This window comes from Camarhynchus parvulus, chromosome 3, assembly GCF_901933205.1.
Source record: "Camarhynchus parvulus chromosome 3, STF_HiC, whole genome shotgun sequence".
Lineage (NCBI taxonomy): Eukaryota > Metazoa > Chordata > Aves > Passeriformes > Thraupidae > Camarhynchus > Camarhynchus parvulus.
Window position 1 is genome coordinate 43785875 of NC_044573.1, and position 13640 is coordinate 43799514.

At 41.8% G+C, this 13640-nt stretch overlaps 1 protein-coding gene across 1 annotated transcript in view; it reads right to left on the reverse strand.

The window, feature by feature from the left end:
* Window positions 1-12553, reverse strand: part of LYST (lysosomal trafficking regulator) — a 77524-nt gene extending 64971 nt beyond the window's left edge. The window contains exon 1 of the mRNA XM_030944839.1: window positions 12470-12553. The gene's annotated coding sequence lies outside the window, so the exon portion shown is untranslated. The remainder of the gene's footprint in view (window positions 1-12469) is intronic.
* Between the last annotated feature and the right edge of the window lie 1087 nt (window positions 12554-13640).

A 13640-nucleotide genomic window follows, 5' to 3' on the forward strand; every position in this document is an offset into this window, starting at 1 on the left:
TTCACCCACAGCCTCACAAACAACTAACTTACCCGTTCATCTAATCGTCACAACTTATTGAAACAGAATAGTTTAAGCAGCTAGTGGTTCTGCAGTTACACCAGAGTAACAAACATAGAGATAAGCTGTCCATCATGTTTTTGTGTCCTTCCAGCAGAAACTTCAGTCTCCAGGTTTCCTGCACTGCTTCCCTGCTTACATGGATTTAACATACATTGCCATATTCTATCCAAAGGGTGGATTCCCAATATCAACAGCTAGATAAAGTAAGATTTTGTTGCCTTTAACACAAAAGGACATTAGGCATACATTCTTAGCTCAATAATTTAATATAGGATGGGTAAGGAATTAAGATGCTTTAACTCTACAGTGCAGAAAAAAATTGTCAAGAGATACCACGCTGGATAATGGGGCATTTCTTTTAGGACTTGTTTTGACAAGTGCTAGCTAGTTCTGAGTTGTACCTATTTATTTTTCTGCAATGAAGCCTTGAAACAGACTAACAGCACAAACATATCTGTGGAAGCAGTTCATGATAAAACCTAACTAAGCTGTATGAGAGCAGAAAGAAATGCACTAGAACATTGTACACAGTCCCAGTGAGACGTTAACAGTGTAACAGTGCCAGGGCTTTACATAGGCAGCTCTTAAAAAAAACCAAAACAAAACAAAAAACAAACAAACAAAAAACCCCCAAAAAAATACACAAAAAACCCCCAAAACAACAACAACAACAAAAACTCCCACAAAACACAAAAAAGGCGCATTTTCATTTGCCAGAAGAATATGACTATCATATTTCATAAAAAACACCTCTACTACATAACTACATAGTATTTATTTATAAAAGTAAAAACCCACTTAACTGTAAATAATCTGATATTCTCCTGCCCTTTTTATGCCCATTTTTGCATCATGCTCATAATTCAACCGGTACCATGTCTGCCTTCTGGCCCCTTTCTGCCCCACCTCTCAAGGGAGTAATTTCCTATTTACTGTTGTGGGAGAAATCGATTTCTTGCACCTGAAAATTGTATTTTCTGAACTTCTTTCCATTTTTATGAAGTTGCTAATCAACTGAGCATCTTAAAGTGTAAGACTGTCTTGTACTTCAGTGGACTTCGAAAGAAAATATCAAAATTGTCCTTACAAGGATGCAATCTTGAATACTGAATCATTAACATACTAAATTTGCATTGTGCTAATTATTAGATGCTATCTCTAACAACAGTAGAATTTGTGGAAAGAAGAAAATGCAACAAAAGCACAGAGTCAAAACTAATACTCTGTACGCTAAAGTGAACTGGGCCTTTTCCTTGGTTATGTTTTCAACAATACATTGCCCAGAAAGGCCTGGAATGTCCAGTAAACAGCAGCATCATAATCAAATACAGTACTTATTCAAAAGCCCATAATATTAGTTTATTACTTTCAGAAACTCTGGCCAACAGGTACGGCAGGAGTAAAAGAGAGCTAGATAACATACAGCTACACGAAGTTGTTAATTTATTTACCTTCCCTAGTTTTCTGTTTCAGGTAAGAAAGAAACATTGACCAGGCATGGCATGGCTACAAGTCCTCTTAAGTACAAACTTAAAATGCAATGAAGTTGCTTTTTCAGCAGCTATTAAAATCAATGCTTTGAAAAAGCCCTTGGTTTCTATAAGACATTGTGCAATCAAGTTTTTTCTGACCTCCACTTCAAACCTTGTAGCCTTTTCACCCATTCTCTAGAATAAAGTACATTCATATACATACACACACACACACATATATAGACACACACACACATTCATATATACATACACACACAAGTAACCTCTGGCCAACAAACACTACATTTCATGTATACAGTATTCATTTAAAGTAGCAAATGCTTATTCCAGCCTCATTGCTTGTACCTAATGTTTATGCCTGTTACCTTTTCAAGGATTTTAACATTTATATATCTATCATTATTTAATAATATTTAGTCTGGGGTTAAACTTTCAGCTTAAACTCAAGCTTCTGTTAGCAGAGGACACATACATAATGAAGAGCAACAGCATGTTATTAACACTAAGATACTCCACAAGAGGCTTTTGCCATTGTAGCAAAGATTGTCGGGGTTATTGCACAACTTCAGTGTAGCTTGTTAGTAGCAGACAGCAATTTCGATTGTCTGGTTAAAGATAACAACTAACAGACTAAGAACGAAATCCTCTGTGCAAACTGGGGAGGAAAATAAAGTGCATGAGAGCATGCAACAGAGTAATATATATATAGTGTGCCCTGGAATGAAATAGGAAGTACAGTGCTGCCTTGAAATCTGTACGTGGTGGGAAAATACAAGTGAAGGCTCAAAGTAATGTGTCACCAAAATCAGCATTCTTCCTTTTCTATTCTTTTGGTATGATTCAAAACTTTACACAACCTGGAAAGAAATAATCAGTTGACATTGCCAAAATAGGTTACACAGCAGGAGCAACACGCAAAAAGAAAACAGGAACCTGCAGTTTAAGCAGAGCACCTCAGAAAGGCTGAGACACTTTGATGCTTTGCATTACTGATGCAGGCAATCAGCCAAAAGAATAGCTTACAAAACAGCAAATATTTGCTAACCACCCAACAACTCTGTCAAAAATATAAGCAAACAAGAGCAAAACCAGGACCTTTTAAGTTTGATTCATTCTCAAAACAGACATACCAGGTAACACTCCAGCTCCACAGAAGACTTCCTGCTTAATATTTTCAACTAATTTCTGCTCTGTCCTCTGCTATTATTTATTAACTATTTGCAGTTACAGAAGCAGAAAACCTATTGCATACTAAGGCAGTGCTGCTCCAATCACGACATTGCACATGAAAAAACAACTTCTTAACATACAGAATTTATTATAAGGCTGCAGGTAGCTGTCAATCTTTTTGGCACAGCGCTATTTCTGACCAAGTTCTTGATTCCACCAAGGAGTTCAGTAACTAGCTTTTAACCTTATGCATAAGTAACTAGATCAATATTATTTCCAAACAAGTTATTCAGAGTCTCTCCCCCCAAAACAAAGAAAAAGGTGAAAACAAAAAATGCTTGGTCTGTTTGGACAAATAACACATGCACTATCCTTTCTACAAGCCAGGGAAGTGTGTCAAGTGCACAAGACAGTAAACAAGTATTATTTTAATGAACCCTCAAAAGTATGGTGAGACCATCAGAGTAATGATGTTTCAGAAAACACAAGTGTGTTTATGTCTGTATAATCTTCATATTGCCACTTTATATACTAACTCCCATCTCATTTGAGAAGGATGTTTGTCTTGCAATACCTGAAGCTTGAGAGTCCTGCTTCTCCGAGTATTATAAGCCTTCTATAAGTATGTTGTTTACTTGTGTTCTACCACCATGGTATTAAAAATTTAATCCATGAAGCTCAGTGCTTATACAACCTGAGAATTAGGAAATTTCTACCTCTTGTAGATGTGCAAGCATTGTATCTTACACTGAAAAAAAAAAAAGCTTTAAAGGAATTATCTGTGCTTACTGAAAAAATAGTCCATAAAAAATAAAAATATGCATTTCTATATTGTGTGTGGTTAGGGAACACTGACACGATGGCTAAACCAGCCATTCCCCATAGAATAGGAATGCCAAGGGAAAAAACCAAATGAGATTAGACAAATAATAAGCCAGGTTTGTTCAAACAAAAGAAACAGCTGCTTTCCAAAATACCTATCATATATACATATATATATATATATATATATATATATATATATAAAATCAAGTCAGCAGACATACGCAAGGCTACAGACACTTTGAGATACACAGAGGCCTTACAGCAGGTGCAGGCAGGTCACCTCAGAAACAGTTTCAGAGCTGTCATCCCTCTGAGCAACACCCAGACCTGTGGTGTACCACACAGTGACATAAGAAAAAGCCAAACCCTTGCTTACTCACAAATGATAATTTCCCATGGATTTTCAGGCTGCAGGTTTTTTTGATAGTTTGAAATCAAACTCATGGGTAATGTCTTTGGGCACAAAAATTGTTTCGAACTACACTTACAAAATTTGGTCAATGTATTCTTTCAAAATGTAACCTATAAGGTATTTGCTAGCACTTAATCAGCTTCCTGCGATATATTCTGACCTGTCTGCTCTCCCCAGCATGACTGTTTCAAGAATTTCAATTGTCTAGCATAACTATTGGTGAAACCAGCTCTAAATGATAGAAACATAACTCAGAGGTATCTCAGATTAACTGTACACATTATTATTGTTTACATACAACAAAACACCCCCCACCCCCGCAGTGTTCAACAGTTTCCAAAGTGTCATCTTTGGACATTTTTTATTGCTAAAATTCAGCAGGTTCTCGTGTTCTGCCCTGAGTTATGAAGAACAATATTCCTTTACAAGTTAACAGATTATCAATAATTTCATCCTTTTGAATCTGGGGGAAATACCACTGAGACAGAGCTAATGGCAAAGAATCCCACAGGCTAGCTGCATATTAGACAAGTGCTTTGAGACAGCTTCTCAACTTCATGTGGAATTTTATTTAGTCATCAAACAATATGAAATACCTGTGAATACATTCTTGTCAAGCCTGAAATGAAGCAAAAAAATGAGAGATGACTCATCTAACAAGATAAAAAGTACAACACTAATGAAAGACAGGCTCTCAAACAACCACCTACACTCAAGTTACACATTAGTCCTGTACATATGCTATACTCAAGCTTATGCTAAGATTGTGGTCTTATACTATCCAAAGTCATTAATTACAACGTAGTTGTTAGCCAAATTAAATCCATTCCAGTTCATTTATAATTTTCATATTTCACACCACTGCATACAGGCATGGACAGTAAGCATTCCTTGCAAGAGGCATGGGCAAAGCTGGGGGCCTTCAAAGATAATCATTGCAGCACTGACTCTGTCAAAAACAAATACACCTGCTATCATGGACATCAGCTAAAAAGCACTAAAGAATACAATGCTTCTACCAATACCACAACATGTTCGCAGGGTTGAAGATGAGGATTTCTTTCAGATCTTATCTAAAGTGTCAGAGGCCAACACCTCTGCAAACATATGGTACTAAAGGAAGGAACTGACAAATATTCCACCACAAGGGAGAATCTGTGAAAGACCAGTAAGTGCCTACAAAAGAAAAATGAAGGATGAAGATCATCTGTAAAACATTTGTCAGTGGCAAGGCCATGCTCCTAAGTGAGCCTTATTCTGAACACTAGTCAGAGTCCTAACAAGTGTTTCCCTAAATTAAAATATATACAAGTAATACTTCTAAATACCTTCTTCTATATTTTAGGTTTGATACTCTAACCACAGACCAGACTACAAGAAAGCCTCAACAGTCACGGCTGTACAGTAACAACTAAACCTAAAGATCAAGACTAACTTCCACAGACTCTGCAAACTGAAAGGAAAGCAGCAGTCTACCATGGCAGGTAAGTCAAAGTTCAGTGTCACTGTCTCCAGTACTGAGCCCACAAAGACCAGCCCTGCATGACCAGGCAGACTTTGTGATATGCTCATACATTAACCCACGGTACTGGAGATAGTGTGGATTACTGTGGCTGTAGCTGGGGCAGCACCACAAGCACGCAGATCACCCTGCATTTCAAACAACAAATGTGTGCTCAAGTCATGAGCCAGAGGATCATACAAAACTTTTTGTACCTTATAATCTTATACACTTTGATTGTACCAATACTTGGAGAAAGAGAAGAAGTAAAGATCTGAGCACTCTTGAGTGCTTGAGGCACTCTTGTTGAAGCAATATGAATGAGTAAAGGCTATCCTAAATGAAAGCTTAGTAGTGAGAGGATTAAAACTACAAAGTGCTTAAGATAAATTTTGACATTGTGACTAAAGTACCCACTAAGAGCAATTAAATAAGAGGGGAAGATCAATTATCAGAGGGGGTTTTTTAAAAGCCATTAAAGGGCTGAAGACAAATTCCACTTCTGAAGCTTTAAAACTGATCAGTGAAGTTGGTATTTTCTATTAGCTGTCAGATGCAGACAAAACAGCAGGTAAAACTTCTAAAAGTGGCAATTTAAAAAGTTACCCAAATATCTGAGTGTGACATATACTGCTATTCCTGTTAAGCTCAGTATGCCAGCTTCTTTAAAAAGTGAAAACAGCTTTGGTTGTGTTAGGGAAGGAGACCCTGTATTTTTTCCAGGCTTTACAGCAAAGAGGCATTTGTTTCAGTTGCCCCTCTTGCGCTGAACTGGACTCAGACAACCCAGTCAATATTCCACATAACTACAGGCAAAATGACTCACATCATCTCACTTTATATAGCTTTTCTCCAATGGGAAAGCAAATAAGGAACAACTAGAATTTTTAACTTATTTTTGAAGTTTAAACAGTACTCCAAATTAGTCAAGGAGTACAGACTCTAACAGAAAAATTATAATTAATAATTACACTTTACTACATATAATAATGACCAAAAATACAACGTTTCCCAGTATACCTATTACTAGATAGGCAAACATTTAACAAAATGCTGAATCACCAGAGTAAACCTTTAATCCATCCACAATGCAAAGAAAAAAATAGTGCCAAACTAGGAAGTCCCCAAATATAAATGTGTATCACTCATGAATACACCAAAGAAAGATTTTACACTACTGAGATGCAAGAAGTATGCCAGATGAAGGTGCATATGTAGCCAAGTAGTATTTTCAGTAAGCAAACATCATATGATAATTTTTGTTGCAAATGCTAAGGACTTAGCGGGACTCCAATAATCAAATTGGCTTTGTAACTGATGTAATTTAGGCTTCTAAAAATAGTTCTAGAGTAATTAGGAGTACCTTCTGGAGTGGAAAATACACCCACACATCCCCCCCAGCATTTCCTCTAGATATTCAGACACATGAATTCAGAAAAATTCTGCTTTCCTTTGATCTTTCTTTAATTGAAACATGCAAATAAAAAATGAAACTACACATTCTTCACTGGCTCAAACCTCCTCGTATCATTGAAAGATGCAAGTAATACAAAGAAAAGTGATAATAATCATGTAGCACAGTACTACACTGGAGGGATTTCCCTTTGTTTTCTCTACAGCAAATCATAAGAACGTTTGATCTCAGTTCTTGGAAACTAGGATTGTTACACTCTCTTGCCTTCCAACAGAGAGACTAGCACCTCTTTGGTTAATTTTAAGAGTATTTCAGTGTCTGTTTAAACTGGTGAATCAAAAGTGGACAGAGGTCAACTTTCGAAATCTTGTAACAATTATTATAGTGCTCGATTTTTATCAGGTGCTGCAACAGAATTATAAACTATCTGGAACATTTCTTGCTCTAAATCTTAAATATTTTTCTTACTAATTCACATTTTTTCCAGAATTAAGGCATTGAGAGCTATTCATCTCTTCAGATTGCTGTTTCCATTACTCATTCCTCATCTTTCAGTTAATACACTAAGGTCTATCAAATCAGTAGCTTACTGAAGTTAACACATCTAGTTACATATTTTTTGTCATTTATTCCCCCAAAGAACATCAATCTTTGGTAAATGCCTCCACAATACTACAGAGGAATAGATGATATCAAGTGTTTGCTGAAATAAAATTGCACAGAGTTAACATCAGTTTTAATACTTCCAACAAACCCTTGCATTTGGCACTACTTGACAGTAATTCCTCCTAATATTTCATTTTCCCAATTTTCTCTTGGGAGAACAGAAAGGTTTTTCTCTACTGTCAAAAGCTGAAAAAATCAGAAACTCCCTCCTCCCACCTCACAGTTAGTGCTTCATGCTCCCATACTTCTCCACGGAGCATGGTGATAACTTCTAACTGAAGCCAAGGAGCCCAACTTTTAGGTGCAGGAAAAGAGAGCAAAGAATTCATAAACATGAGAATTAGCTGAGATTGTCAGAGTGGTTGAGCAGGCATCTGACAGACAGAGTCTAACAAGCAAGAGTCTTCCACCATTTTTCATAAACCACTATTCATGACCTGCCTTTCACTTCCCACCTTTTAAATTATCCAGGAAGTGCAGAAAAGCTCTTCCATAATTGTGAGAGTATTTCCCACAGCGTCTCTGCACCACATGGCTCAACAACCCTGTACAAACACAAGTGTCACAGAGCAAGCCCCAGGTGCCTGCAGGAAGCTACACAAGCTGAGAAGTGCAGAAGACAACTCTTCCAATGCTTCTTACAGCATGGTCACTGCAAAACCTCACCCCACAGTAAGAGCAGGCAGTAGGGACTTATTTATGGGGGAGGAGCTGACTAAGAAACAGAAGACAGAGAAGCAGAAGAATAGATCTCCCAGCTCCTTTGTAACACCCCAAAATCACAAAATCCATGAGGTACAGAATATGAAGGAAGATTAAATGCGCAGTAGTGTCTAAAAAAAAAGCAAGGGAACTTTAGAGAAATATCCAAAAAAAGATACAATAGAAGTTCTAAAGTTCTAGCAGGTACAGCACCAAGATACAGCACTATTCCAGGACTTCACCATCACACGGATGACAGGTTTACCCACCTATCCCTTCTTCAACATATAAAAGCTAAGGAATTTCACAGCGTTTTTTCCATCTTGCTCTCTTACTCAGAATCAGATTTAATCTGTATCTTCACACAACATAGTTACCAAAAAACCACACTGAGAAGATTCACACTTCTACTTAAATAATTGGTACAAAAAAACCTGACTTCCTAGAAAAAGAGATTTTAATCAGACTCCAGGCTACTAACATGAATCAAAGAGCTAATAGCTTACAGCAAGGAAAAACTCAAGACTACACACAGCCTTTTCCTTTCCCATCACACATTCCAGTATCACTTCTGTACAGAACGCTCCATCTGGAAGCAAGGCTTCACCTTGCACTAATTTCCAAGTCCCTGAGAGCCATGATCAAATGCAAGATCTGAATGTAAACAGAGGAAAAGAAAACCTGATCTGGCATACCACGCTGCTTTATTAGTTCCTCTCAACAGACCATGACAGCTGAATCAAAACACTGTTGAACCTCAGTAAAAGCCCCCATCTCCCAAAATGTAGCTAGGGTAGAGTTATACAAGACAGCTCAGCCCATCTGATGACATATGACTGGCAAAAAGGTGCTTCTGTTCTTCCCCAGCAACTCCTCTCTTCCTTTTATCTACAGCACTGCACTCATCCAGTTTCTTCTTGATGTGGCCCACCCTGACAGCTTTGCAGAAAACTAGCTTTTTCAGCTGGATTTGTTGCTGTTGAATTGCCATACTGAGGGATCAGGCAGTTGCCACTGTCAGTGAAGGGAAGGTTGCAGGAGGGAGATTTCCTCCTTCAGCAGCAACAAGCTGCTCAATGAGCTTAGCAAGCTCAGACAAACCAGTCCAAATCACACAACAGAAGGAACCTCAAGTCTCTTCTACCTGATCTTGTCCCAGGTGTACCATCCTCAAAGCAGAGCTGTCACAGGAACCAACAGCTACCATGACACCAGCTAATACTATCTAAAGGCCCATGAACCTTCAGCAAGCAATAACTTGCCAAACTACCTGACAGTCTCACAACCATCTCTGAACTGGAAAAGAAAGCAAAAGACAAAGTAACCCCAGGTATATATGCATAAAGGCCTCCCTCCGCTGCACATTACAATCCTTTTCTAACAATATAGTCCAATTTTCCAACAAATATAGCAAAAAATATGGAGTAGTGATATCTCATGCAAGAGCTACTACAGTTCTTAGCTAAGGAAGCCAACAGAGCCTGACAACTCCTCACAAAGGAATAAAATAAGCATTAGTGTGGTCTTGCCAATGACAGCTGCACTGAAAAGAAATGAAATTCACCCACAGAAGACAAGCACGTGTGTTCTGGACAGCACTTCTGGGTGCAGCAGAATCCTCTTACAAAATAATCATTTGACCCTACATTCCCTCTGCTCTTTTCTGCCCTTAAAAGACAAGTATCAAAACTAGTTTTGCTTCAGATTTCCTCCATGGGCAATATTATCTTATTTGAAAAGAGACCACCATGGCAATGGCAAAATTCTGCAAATGCGAAGGAAATATTTATTAAATGACCAGCTGTAAGGGTGTACAATTTCATGCTAATAAGGAAGCACCCTGGTCTATTACAGAAATCACTGACAGGAGAAATATAGAGCTGAGCTTCCTGAAGTGCTTGTGGATAGAATCACAGTATTTGCTTATGCTCTTTGAGCTTGACTGCAAAGAAAATTATTTGAAAACAGAGACTTGCTTTCAGTAAGTGTTAAGAATGGAGTTTCTCTTTTCCAGTGTTTACATACCCAATGTCTAACTTTCCAACACATCCCATACTATTGTTCAAAGTACTCACAGACTCTTTCCCTACTATCTTAAGCTGCATTAACAGCTGATGTGGTGACACATGAAAAACCTACCAGGGACTATGAGAAAGGAGGAAGCAAAAGAAGCATCAAAGGAAAATCTTAATTAATTGGTTATTAACCTTACAGAAAAACTTCTTACAATCAAATATTTTTGACAGAAAGCTGTCTTTGAGTATGGTTAAAAAAAAATCACAGGGCAAGGAGAAAGGGAAGGCAGGAAGTGAGTGACATCAAAAGAGCTCCAATTAAGAAATCTGTATGCAGTCTTATAAACCAAGTGACAACTGACTTCCTTTGGCAACTTTGATTTTAGAAGTAAAGCATTGAAAACTATATGTTTTTAGTTTGCAAGAGTCTCTGTCCAAAGGACAAGTTGGAACAATTAAATTTAAACACCCCAGGAAAAAGATGGGGTTTTTATTTCCTTACCTATGATAATACATGAAAACAATATTATTTCTCATTCACTCTATTCAAAACATGCACCAGAAACTCTCAGACCCAGTAAAGTATAAATTTTCTAAAGCACCTGAGAGGATGCTTTCCCCTTTGCACTACTGGTCTGGGAGCCTACAATACAGGCAAAAAAGAGACTCAAGAATTTATTTTCCCAAGTCCTTATCACACTGTAGCTCCATTATTATAAAAGCTCTATGCAGGCATGTTCTCTTGTCCAAGCAAGCAAAATCTGATCCTTCCTTCAGGAAAGGTTAAATGTTCCAGACACCTCTTTTCTGCTACCGGGCACGAGACTATGATACATATTACTAAAACAGATAGATAAACAGATATCCCACCACCTCATCAGCAACAGTACACAAGCTTGTGTCACTAGCTCCAAGTTCCCTGTAGACACTTATAATGAAGTCTTACTGATTCACATGGCACTACAAACAAGAAGGGAAAAAAAAGAAGAAAAAAGGCTGCCATTCAGATTTTCTTCTTTAGCCAGTCCCACTTATAACCACATTAGATGCTTTTCCAACTCCCAGGCCACGACATTCAGTCATCTGATCTTCTTTCTCAATTTCTTCAATTGCTCTGCTTTCTCTTATACAGTAAGTTTTATTTTCACTTCCAGTGATGCACTTGCTTTCCCTGCCTTCTCCCTTCACTGCAGATGTCAGTAAAACGTCACTCTTTAGTTCCTCTGGGGATCTCAGGCAATATCTAATTCTTAGATCTTTGCTTTTCACTCGAAGAAGCATCTTTGAATATTCTCCCCACAGCCAAAGAACATGTAGAAGAGTTTCCATCACGCCTCTGTCCACCCATTTTGATGCATGTTTTTGAAAAAGGGCAGTTCAGGTGCTGAAACGCTACGACTCCTGTATCTTCCACATCCACCAGCGCTATCGCGTTTCCGTGCACAGCCCTCATTTGCTTTTCTTCAATCCTTATCTGCAACAAACGCCTCGCTGACAGCACAGGCTTTGTGTTCGCGCTTTGCGCCAGCGCCTCGCACAGCGCTGCCCGCCGCAGGCAGCGCACACGGAACGGGTCGGGCTGGAAGGGACCACAGTGGGGCATCTGCTCCAAGCTCCCTGCTCAGGCAGGGTCATCCTAGAGCACGTGGCACAGGATTGACTCCAGACGGTTCTTGAACACCTCCAGGGAGGTGCACAACCTCTCTGGGCAATCTGTTCCAGTGCTCGGTCACCCGCACAGCATCCCGGTAACCCGGGAGGGGGCGGAGGAGAACCCGCACGCACCGTCTGGACACGCACACGGGCTATTAAACGTCGCCTTTCGGCAAAGGCCGATGCCTCACGTCAGCAGGGACCGCTCTGGGCCGCCGAGGGCCCGCCGCCGGCCCCGGGAGCGCTCGGGCCCCGAGCCCGCGGCGCCCCTCCCGCCGCCGCCGGCCGCCGCTGCCCGGGAGCCCCGGGGCGGGCCGGGCGCCGCCCGCGCCACCTCCGGCGGCTCCTTCCGCCTACTCCTGCCGCCGCCGCCGGGCTGCCCGAGCCGCCAGCGGCATCTCCAGGCGACGGCGGCGGCAGCGCCACTGACAGCCCGCCCCGGCTGCCGGCCTCGGCCCGCCGAAACCCGCGGGCAGGGCCTGTGCTGAGCGCCCTGCCACCGCCCCGTGCCGCCGAGAGAGCCCCCCGCGGTGGCGGTGCCCGTCCCGCCCTTACCCGCTCCTCTCCCCGCCAGAGCCGACGCGCCCGGCCGCCCGCTCCGCTCTTATCCCGCTGACAGCGTCCCGGCAGCCCATGGCGGGAGGTTCCTGCCCGGCCCCGCCGCGCCGCCCGCCCCCCGTCTCCCCGGCAACACAGCGCCCGCCCCGCCCCGCGCCCGCCGCCGCGCCTCCGCCGGGCCGGCCGGGCCGCCGGGGCAAGGGCGCCCCTGGAAGTGCCGCGGCGAGCCTGGGAGTGCCGGCTCCGCCTGCTCCTGTGGCCGGGCCGTGACAGAGCCCGGCAAGTACCACACGGGCAGTCGGGCGACCTGCAGCTCCTACTGGGGAGCCAAACGGGCAGGAGGTCCCCCCTAACCCGGTTCACTCCACCGCTGCCACCGCCACCACCCTGCCCGGCTTTAACGTCAACATTAAAAACGCCCTAAACATGCGTGTCACGTATCCGTGGCCGTCCGCCCGCTGGCGTCTGGCGCTGCCGGGCTGCTGCGAGCCGCTGTCATTGCAGCGCTGCGTGGGCTCACCAAGGGCTCCGCAGGGCTTGCGCTCTGCTTCGGTGTTTGCTCAGGGTAAATTCTTGGAGCAGGTTTACGGCTCCGGAGCTGGGCTTTGGCACTTGGCTGGAATGCCCAGAAGAAACGGTTGTCCTGAATGCTATTCTATCTGACAGAACAGGTTCGTGGAGGCAAATAAATAAATAGTGAGTCTCGACTGAATGTCACTGTTCTCGCCTCCTGGAATTCACCTTGCACGGCCATGGCATTTCAGTACTTTTATGAAAGTGAGAGCAATACGGTACAGGCAATATTAATGAGAATATGCTTCATATATTCATGCCTAGGTTTGGCAACACCATCTTGATTCTTGAAATCACAAAAAATGTACATACAGAGGGTGAGCAAGTGTATCCTTCTCACCATTCTTATGCCTCTCCCTGGTGCATTGGCCTCCTACTCCCTGACCTTTGCTGCCTTTTCTGGTGAGAACTGTGTAATTGCATTTTGCTTATCATCCCAGGGCCTGCTGGCTACCTTGGTGTCATATTGGCTTCGTAAAACTTAAGCCAAGCTGCCTGCAAGGATTACACGGATGGACAGAGACAGGTCTTGGGAATGCTTCGAACAGCAGGATCCCAGGACCCACCTGCCAAAGTAAGTTTAGATACACACGAG